The sequence below is a fragment of the Meles meles genome, chromosome 3, assembly GCF_922984935.1.
Source record: "Meles meles chromosome 3, mMelMel3.1 paternal haplotype, whole genome shotgun sequence".
Classification (NCBI taxonomy): domain Eukaryota; kingdom Metazoa; phylum Chordata; class Mammalia; order Carnivora; family Mustelidae; genus Meles; species Meles meles.
The window spans coordinates 107,357,177-107,367,967 of NC_060068.1; positions in this window are offsets into that span (position 1 = coordinate 107,357,177).

The following is a 10,791-nucleotide window of genomic DNA, read 5'->3' on the forward strand; positions in this document are numbered from 1 at the left end:
AAGGCTCAATCCGGAGCCTGGGTGCCAACTCAGGACTCCCAGCTTGTACTTCATTCTCTCTGCCTGGGTCTTTCACCTCCCTGGCTTTTTTTCTCCCCTATCTCTCGTTTTTATTTGCCACCACTTCTAAATTTATTGTGGTTGATTGTTTTCCTGTCCTGGACCCACTTGGTAATCTGGCATGTGTGAAAGGACATCAGATCCTGTGCCTGTTGGAAACACAACAGTCTTTGTGTACCTACTGTATGCCCGACGTGATCTCATCTCATTCTCAAATCAACCCTATCAGCAAGCTTCTCTTAATATCCTCCTATTCAGGATGAGGAAACTCTCATTGTAAGAGAGAAGACATATCGCTCATGGTCACTTGGCCAGGAAGTGGCTGAAGCAGGACTTGTCCAAAGACCTTATGACTCCAAAGCCTGTGACATTTCTGCTCCAACTCCAGATAAAGAGCATGCCCAGTTCTCAGCTGCACCTTCTCCCCTCATGGGCCCTGGGAAAGTGTGTGAGCTATTCTGTTTTCTCAGGAAGGGCTAAAAGCCCACCAGAGTGTCTCCTGTGGTCTTCAGAAAAAATGGGACGGTAGAGGGTCCTTGGATGTCTACCTCAGGGGAGAGAAATCGGGCCCTGAGCTTGCAGGAGGAGGGATACTGGGAATGGAGATTATTCTATCCAACTTTTAAAGAACATATGCAAAATAAAACAAAAATGGGGGAGGCAGAGGTTACTTTGAAGTGGTGCCAGTATGTGTATTCTGCTAGGACAGTGTAGGCCCACGGGCCTTGGAGTCTGCTAGACCTGGGTTCGAGTGCCACACTGGCGCCTGCTTCTGTGGGTGACCTTGGGCAAGGTATTTAAATTCTCCAAGCCTCAGTTTCTTTATCTGTAAAATGGAGATGATGACAGTCCTTTGTTGTGAGGATCAAATGATACCATGCACATAAAACACTAATACCTGGACCTCAGCCAATGTTAAAAAAAAATGGTATTATTTAGTAATAAATTGGGTTAAGTGTAGACACCTTTCAGAAAGGTTCTATATCTTGGGTGGTGGTTATATGAATGTATGCATATGTAGAAAAAAATTATTGAATTGGAATGTCCACCTAAAATCAAGAAACCAATTCAAAACCGAAGCACTGGGATCAAAGAATTGCAACTCTTTGCAAATATTCACGCAGATTTGTGTAGAACCCCAAAGGGTGTCCTGATTATAGGAGGTAGACTCGGGTTTTTAAGAGGGAGAAAAGAAAGAGGAGGTAAGTTGTTTCTAAGATGAGTTCATTGGTGCTTACAAGGAGGACTGGGTTTGTACTTCATTGATTGGTCAGGTGAAGTATTCACTAGGCAAAAGTCCATGGCTTTTCAAACAGGATTTTCTCGTTCTTGCTGACTTCTGGGGATGTTGGAGATTTGGTCCTGTTCAAAGGTTTAGAAAACAGGACGTGCAAGACAGTTCCTCCAAATGGCTGCTCTGGCTTTATTTTAAAAATGGATCTATTTGCATTATTGTTCACAGTGCTGCACTTTTCACCTGTGAAAATATGTACTTGTATGTATCATATACCTCAACAACAACAACAAGAAAAACAAAAGGAAGCTCTTGTGAGCCAGGGTTGATGAAGAGAAAGGATTCGAAATTTTTTTTTAAAGATTTTATTTATTTATTTACAGACAGAGATCACAAGTAGGCAGAGAGGCAGGCAGTGGTGGGGTGGGGTGGGGTGGGGCTCCCTGCTGAGCAAAAAGCCAATCCAGGGCTCAATGGGGCTCGATGGGGCTTGATGGGGCTCCATCCCAGGACCCTGAGATCATGACCTGAGCCAAAGGCAGAGGCTTAACCCACTGAGCCACCCAAGCACCCCAGGATTCAAATTTTAAAAAAAATGACACCTGGATGGCTCAGTGGGTTAAGGCATCTGCCTTTGGCTCAGGTCATGGTTCTGGAGTCCTTGGATGGAGTCCTGTGTCTGGGCTTCTTGCTCAGCAGGGAACCTGCTTCTCCCTCTGCCTGCCGCTCCCCCTGCTTGTGTTCTCTTTCTCTCTCTCTCTGGCAAATAAATAAATAAAATAAAATAAAAATTTTTTTAAACGTTGCAGCCTAAAACATAGGGGAAAATGTATTATGGAGGTATGTCAGGCAGTTAATTAATAAATGCATATGGTTTTTCCTCCCTGGATTTTGTCATGCTTTGGGGATTTGTCAGTTTTCTTAAATGTATAATTTTTTTTGTGATCTCTTGTATTGTTCTGAGCAAATATTCACTTTTATAGTTAAAAAACCCCACCCTCTCTTGTAGGGCCTAGCAGTAGGACCCTCTTCCCAATAGGAGAAAAGTCAGTAGTGTCCAGGATCCATAAGGATGGAGCCACACCCAGCTTGCCCTCCTCTGATGGCCTGGCTGTGGGGTCTTGCAGCTATCCTTGGGAAAGCCTGCCTAATGGGAAGTCTGCTGCCATCAGGCTCAGCACGGTGCCCCTGCTGAGGGAGCTCCTGCTGGATCATCTTCCCCAGGAGAATGAGCAACACAGTGATGTCAGTCCCATCAATTCTCCCTCTTCCCTACAGTTCTCAGCAGTGACCTTGGAGGTGAGGCATCCTTAGGGGGACTTTCCTGAGTCAGGGATAAAGGACATCAAGAAGGGGGTTACCCAGGGAGCCCCTGATGAGCAGGACTGGTAGAAAGGCATCCCATTACACCCTGGGGCTATTACCTTGGGGAAATGGAATTAGACAAGCCTGCCTTTCCATTATGCAAAGAAAGGGCTTTTCAAGTAAATTTCCATTTAAGAATGAGCTTAGATCAGTGAAGGTGCGGCCATAATAGCTTAGATGGTCATCACAGCTATTAAAAACACATTTTTTCCCCCTGTGCTCAGGCTGCCTTGTCATCTTCATATTGTTCATCCCCAGAAGACTGTGACTCAACCTTTCCCCAGCTTCTGGGAGCCTGGTTAATGTCCATCTATATTTTCAACTTTTTAATTCTTCAACATACAGGGCATATGAAATTTACATGCTTGGAACAGCCTGTGGGTGTATCCAGAATGTTATAAAGAGTAGATCTGGGGGGCGCCTGGGTGGCTCAGTGGGTTAAAGCCTCTGCCTTTCGCTCAGGTCATGATCCCAGGGTCCTGGGATCGGGCCCCGCATCGGGCTCTCTGCTTGGCAGGGAGCCTGCTTCCTCCTCTCTCTCTGCCTGCCTCTCTCCCTACTTGTGATCTCTATCTGTCAAATAAATAAATAAAATCTTAAAAAAAAAAGTGGAAAAAAAAAAAAAAGAGTAGATCTGGGGTTGGAGATGGGCAGTGTGTAGTTACTAAAGCACTCCACGGGTTGGTCATTGCTTACAGTGTTGAGCTCACCTCTCTCTTCACACCACCTTATGCTGCCCATTCCTTGCTTAGGTCCTCATACATCCACAGTTCATTTTTAGTTCAAGGCCTTCAAACTGGTGTCTATATCACCTGGATACTCTTCTCCCACTCTCTCCCAGGCTGACACCTACTTATTCCCAGGTCTCAGCTTGAATCTGATGTTTTCAAGGATGCTACCCTAAAGCCCATGCCCCAACCCCAGACCAGGGTAGGGCTTTGAGTGGCTTTCTCTGTCTGGGTAACAAACCACCTTCAATGATATGTAAGCTCATCCTTCTGTGATTTTGACTGGGCTCCATCTTGCCTGGGGTGACCTGGTAAAGTGCAGCTGCCATCAGTTGTTGGGTTGACTGGGAGCTAGCTCTTCCTGGATAGCCTCACTCATATGTCAGGAGCCTCAGCTAGAATGATGGGAACAGCCGGAACAGCTGGAATGTCTGGGACAGCGAGGAGGCTAACCTGGGGCTTTCCTACATGGTGGTTTTCAGGCAATAAGAGGTTGGCAGTAGAAGCTACAGGGCCCTTCGAGGCCAAGGCTCAGAAGTCACATAGCAATGTCTCTTCCATTGTATCTATTGGTTAAGGAAATTCACAAGGCCAGCACAAAATTAAAGGGAGGGAAATAGGGTAACCTCTTGCTGCGAAGTAATATTGAGGGAGCCTGGGTGGCTCGGTTGGTTAAGTGTCTGCCTTTGGCTCGGATCATGATCCCAGGTTCTTGGGATCAAGTCTTGCATTGGGCTCCCTGCTCAGCATCAGGATCCCTGCTCAGCATCGGGATCCCTGCTCAACATCCGGCTCCTAGCTCAGTGGGAAGCCTGCTTCTCCCTCAGCCTGCCGCTCCCCCTGCTTGTGCTCTCTCTCTGACAAATAGATACATAAAATCTTAAAAAACAAAAGTCATATTGCAAAAAGGCACATACCCAGGGAGAGCTAGTACAGACAGCTCTGAAAGCTTTTCTTCCACTGCTCTTATCATAACTGTTATATAATTCCTTGTGTGATTGTTTATTTATCGTTTTTATCCCCCCACTAGACAACTTCAATGAATGTGAGGACTGACTGTCTCATTCATCACTCTATTCCCAGAGCTTGGCACGAAGTGAGAGCTAATTAAATGGTTGTAAGTGAACACATGGATGGATGAATGAATAAAAAAATGAATAAATGAAACATAAGATTCTTGGCGTTCCAAAGTTGCAGCATAAGGTTTTGTAGATAGTCCTAGGTTTGAATCCCAATTCTATCCCTTCCTAACTGTTTGACCTTGGGCAATTTGCTTGATCTCTCTGAGTCTCAAATTTTCTTTCTTTCTTTTTTCTTATTTATTTATTTATTTTTAAGATTTTGTTTATTTATTTGACAGAGAGAAACCAGTGAGAGAGGAAACACAAGCAGGCAGAGTGGGAGAGGGAGAAGCAGGCTTCCTGCTGAGCAAGGAGCTCAATGCAAGGCTTGATCCCAGGACCCTGGGATCATGACCGGAGCCAATGGTAGACACTTAGTGACTGAGCCACCCAGGCGCTCCTCTTTCTTTCTTTTTTAATCTTTAAAGTGGGGATAAAGGGGCACCTGGGTGGCTCAGTGGGTTAAAGCCTCTGCCTTTGGCTCAGATTATGATCCCAGGATCCTGGGATCGAGCCCCGCATCGGGAGGAGCCTGCTTCCTGCTTCCCTTCCTCTCTCTCTGCCTGCCTCTCTGACTACTTGTGATCTCTGTCAAATAAACAAATAAAATCTTAAAAAAAAAAAGTAGGGATAAAAATAATCCCCACTGTCACGGTCCAGTCCTAACTATGAGGGTTTCAAGTCCACATTCATTCTCCCCTCTCCCCTTTTCTTTGAGACCCTCTTCGCTTTACTTACTTATTAGGTGGGGGGGTTAGTTACCTTATTTTAAAGGCCTTCCTCAACTCCAGAGCATTGGAAACTGGGTTTTCAGGATAGAGTACATTCCGCAAAGGTCACCAGGACTCCATTCTATATAGACCACTGTCCCAACACCAACACTGGGTGTGAACCTGTGGTTCTCAACTAGGGGTGATTTGGGCCCCCCGCCCCCAGGCCATTTGACAATCTTTGAGACAGTTTTGGTTGTCACAGTTGGGGGTAGGGGCATGCTGCTAGCGTCTAGTGGATGGAAGCCAGAGACATGAAACATCTTACAATGCTCAGGACACACCTCCCCTAGCCCCAACAAAGAATTGTCTGGCCCCTATTATTTTTTTTTTAAAGATTATTTATTTATTTATTTATTTGACAGAGAGAGACCACAAGTAGATAGAGAGGCAGGCAGAGAGAGAGAGGGAAGCAGGCTCCCTGCTGAGCAGAGAGCCTGATGCGGGACTCGATCCCAGGACCCTGAGATCATGACCTGAGCCGAAGGCAGCGGCTTAACCCACTGAGCCACCCAGGCACCCTCTGGCCCCTATTATAAGGTTGATATGGCCCAAACTCTGCTGGAACTGTTCTTTCAGTCCTCCAGGTTTAGGTATAATAAATTCTTTTTGGTAGTAGTCAGCCCTTGCCTTTCTTTAGCCTCTGGTGTCTGGTGATGGCCACAGTCCTCCTATCCCTGGACCACACAGTTTTGAGCAACAGCTTTTCCTCATAAGCAATTTGAAGAGAGGGTAGGGAGGAAATGGCTCCATCTGTTGGCCAGAGCATGCATCACAGCAGGGAACCCAGCAGATTGTTCCAGGAGAGACCTCAGGTGTATATCATCATCCTTCACTGTATTACACACCCCAAGGGCAGCTGGAAAGCTGTAAGTGGACAGCATGTGACTAGATGAAGTTGCTACTGATGCTGTCTCACGTGACAAGTGTGGGATTAGGGCCTAGGTTATTATATTTCAGGGTTTCGTTGTATTTAGCAACTTCTTATTCTTCTTGGAATACTTCCCTTCTTATCCTTAATTGTGAAACATATATTTATATCACATATAGTGCCTAAGCGTGCTCATACACATCATACAGTATAGAAGTACAGTTTAAATAATAATATATATTTTAAAAAGATTTTATTTATTCATTTGAGAGAAAGAGAGAAACAGAGGGAACACAAGCAGTGGGAGAGGCAGAGGGAGAAGCAGGCTCTCCACTGAGCAGGGAACTCAAGGGAACTCAATCCCAGGACTGATCCTGGGACTGGAGATCCTGACCTCAGCCGAAGGCAGATGCCTAACCATCTGAGCCACCCAGGTACCCCCAGTTTAAAGAATAATATTAAAAGAAACACCCATGACCCACTACTCAGATTAGGAGAAAACATTACATACTGGTTCTGTAGAAACCCCCCCACCCCACGGACACAGTTACACTGTCATCAGCTCTCTTTCCTTCCCCGCCTTCTATCCCTTTGCTTTTCCTCCTTTCCTTTCCTTCTTTTGTACATTCTTTCCTTCTATTCTGTTCCTTTTAAAGAATTTTTTTGGGGGGACACCTGGGTGGCTCAATTGGTTGAATGTCTGTCTTCAGCTCAGATCATGATCCCAAGTGTCCTGGGACTGAGTCCTGCATTGGGCTCCCTGCTCAGCATGGAGCCTGCTTCTCCCTCTGCCTGCTTACCTGCTCTGTCTGCTCTGCCTGCCCTGCCCTTCCCCCTGCTTGTGCTCACTCTCTTTCTCTATCTGAAAAATAAATAAAATCTTAAAAAAAAAAAGAATTTTTTCTTTTTGCCCTCTGACATTTAACCACTATGAAACCTAGAGTAAGATACTTAATTCTATGGACTTCAGCATATCTATCTATAAAATAGAAATAATAAGAACAATACCTACTTTATTGGCTTGCTGTGAGATTTAATGAGGTAATGTTTGTGTAGGCATCAAATGAGATAATCTATGTAAAATCTTAACAGACTTTGGCATAGTTGTAAGTCCCTAAACAGAAGCTATTTTTGTTTACATTATTATTTTACTTTATTATTACTTTTAAAGATTTTATTTATTTATTCATGAGAGACAGAGAGAGAGAGAGAGAGGCAGAGGGAGAAGCAGACTTCCAAAGGAGCAAGGAGCCCGATATGGGACTTGATCCCAGGACCCTGGGATAATGACCTGAACCAAAGGCAGATGCTTAACCATCTGAGCCACCCAGGCACCCTATATTATTATTATTTTTATTTTTAAATATTTTATTTATTTTTTTGACAGACGGAGATTACAAGTAGGCAGAGAGGAAGGCAGAGAGAGAGGGGGAAGCAGGCTCCCTGCTGAGCAGAAAGCCCGATGCGGGGCTCCATCCCAGCACCCTGAGATCATGACCTGAGCCGAAGGCAGAGACCTAACCCACTGAGCCACCCAGGTGCCCCATTTTAAAATAATTTCTTCTCTGACAGAAGAACTCTGTGTTATAATGGAAATGCACATGACCTTGAGAATCAGAGAGACATGTGTTCAAATAGTGGTTCTGTTATATACCAGTAGTAGTCACTAAAACTCTCCAGCTATCAAAAGAAGGGCAATGATACTGATGGTTGGTAATCTATCACACAGGGCTGTTGTGAGAATCAGAAGAAAAGACAGGTAAAGTACACAAGAATCAGCTAAGAGACGTGTTAAAATCTTTCTCTCCCTCTCTCCTTTTCTTCTTCACTGACAGGGTAATTTTCTTTCCAGCAGGGGTATTAAAGGCAGCTGTGTGCCTGTACAGTTTCTCTTAAGCTCTAGATCCAGTTCGTCAAGTGTTTCTCAAGTACTCACCAGGTGGCAACAAGCACATTCCTGGCTTTGTGTTGTTAAGCCCAGGATACTAATCTCCTTGGAGGAAATGAAGTTCTAGGGTCATCTCCCTTCCTAGGTCTGAGCCCCTGGTTGAGGCCACTGGACATTAGGATGTTGAGTGCAGCTCTGCTCTCTGAGACCCATCCTGTGAGCTTGGAGGCTGCCTGCTGGGTGGCTTGGCGATGTGTCCTTGTGCACACTTAGGAGGAGGCATCCTGACCAGTAAGTAGACACAGTGGGGGCTCATAAAATGAAAGCAGAATCTCCTTCTGCAGTGCAGGGATCAAACTCTGGGATCCTCTCACCTCTCCTCCCATTCAAGGTATCTGTCGAACATTATGCAGAGGGGAGAGTCCTTGTTCTGAAGTAGTGAGATAATGAGAGACTGAGGTCTCTGACTTTGGTTTCTGGAAAGGGCTCATAGGCTTCCAATGGATAGGAGCTTGTGCACCCCAACCATAATTGTGACTTCTTAATTCCTCATCACATCACTACCTTTTCATTCAGGTGCTATTTAGTTTGTTTTAGGTTTTTTTTTTTTTAAGATTTTATCTATTTATTTGACAGAGAGAAAGATCACAAGTAGGCAGAGAGGCAGGCGGTGGGGGAGGGTGGCAAAGCAGTCTCCCTGCTGAGCATAACGCCTGATGTGGGGCTTGACCCCAGGACCCTGAGATCACGACCTCAGCTGAAGGCAGACGCTCAACCCACTGAGCCACCCAGGCACTCCAAGCTTGTTTTAATTTTAAGATTTTATTTATTTATTTGACAGAGAGAGACACAGCGGGAGAAAGAACACAAGCAGGGAGAGGGGGAAAGGGAAAAGCAGACTCCCCGCTGAGTCTGAGCCACCCAGATGCTTCTCATGCACTGTTTAAAAACAGAGATTGTTTTCTTTCCTCTGACTTGCGCTGAGGCAGTCTGAGTTCCAATTTTCAATTAAAAATTATCAGAGGCAGGGATGCCTGGGTGGCTCAGTCAGTTAAGTGTTTGCCTTCAGCTCAAGTCATGGTCCCAAGGTCTTCTCCCTCTGCCTCTCCCCCTGCTTGTGCTCTTTTTCTCTGTCAAATAAATAAATTAAATTAATTAAATTTTTTAAAAATAGAAAGCTACAGGGGGCGCTTGGGTTGCTCACTCAGTTAAACGTCTTCCTTGGGCTCTGATCATGATCCCAGGGTTCTGGGATGGAGCGACACGGGAGTCTGCTTCTCCCTCTCCCTCCCTATCCTCTCACTTGTCCTCTCTCTCACACTGTTTCTCTCTCAAAGAAATAAATAAAATCTTTTAAATCTACAAAATCCATGTAATAGGAGGGACTGGGAGAGGAGGGATGGTATAGGAATAAATATTATATGACATTACATTAAAAAACAATACAAAGTAATGATAATACTAGAACGACTATGGCCTTAAATATTGTGCAAAAAATGTATGACAATTCTATCCAATTTAGGTTTTCATTCGTTGGGACAAAAGACTGATTGCACCCAAAATGTATTGTCTTGCCAAAGCATTTGAAATCTCTCTATTTTATTGTTTAAAAAGAAGACATAAAAATTTATAAAATCATATACCATTGTAAAAAATGTGATATTTTAAAGGGAAAAATGTAAGAATTCTAAACAAGTCATGAAAGCATTATTTGACTACCTATAAGGCCATAAACAATCACATCTCATTCTACATGTCAGTATATATCCAGTTTATATTCAGTATATATACACATGGGTGGGACACCTGGTTGGCTCTGTCAGTCAAGCGTCCACCTTTGGCTCAGGTCATGATATCCAGGGTCCTGGTATCAAGTCCCATAGAGGGCTCCTAGCTCAGCAGGGAGTCTGCTTCTCTCTGAGCCTTCTGCTCCCCCTGCTTCTGCATGCGAGGGCTCTCTGACAAAAAAAAAAAAAAGAAAAGAAAAGAAAAGAAAATATACACACGGGTATGATACAATGCAATTTTTGTATTTGCTAACAAATCATGTTTTTTGTTCTTATTAAAACAAGTATAAAGTGTACATCATTTGTGTAACAATAAAAAAAATTCTGCCTCACATACCATATATTACAGTGTAATAAAGTTGACTTTATAAAACAATTTTTAATATTACATATAGATGTAATATATATACTATATATACTAATCTAAAACAACAGACTTTAACCTAAAAGCACTTATATATAACACCCAAGGAATAACAAATGATTTGAAAAATTCTCAAGAGAGCTGGTAAAGTCATATATAACTATGAAAAGTTTAAAAACGACAACAACAACAAACTGTTGAAAATGTTACATAATGTTTAAGAACACTAGGGGTAGATCTGGCTTTTAATCTAGCCTCTCTCCCTGGAAAAGTGATAGAAACTCCCTGAAGTTCCATTTCATCTGTAAAATTGGGATGATACGACTATCATCGTATTGTTTGTATCATTTGTATTGTTTTTTAATGTAATGTCATATAATATTTATTCCTATACCATCCCTCCTCTCCCAGTCCCTCCTATTACATGGATTTTGTAGATTTAAAAGATTTTATTTATTTCTTTGAGAGGGAAACAGTGTGAGAGAGAGAGGACAAGCGAGAGGATAGGGCACAGAGGGAGAGGGAGAAGCAGACTTCCGTATCGCTCCATCCCAGGCTATCACAGAGCTGTTTAAAGGTTAAACCAGACTACGCTTGTAAAAA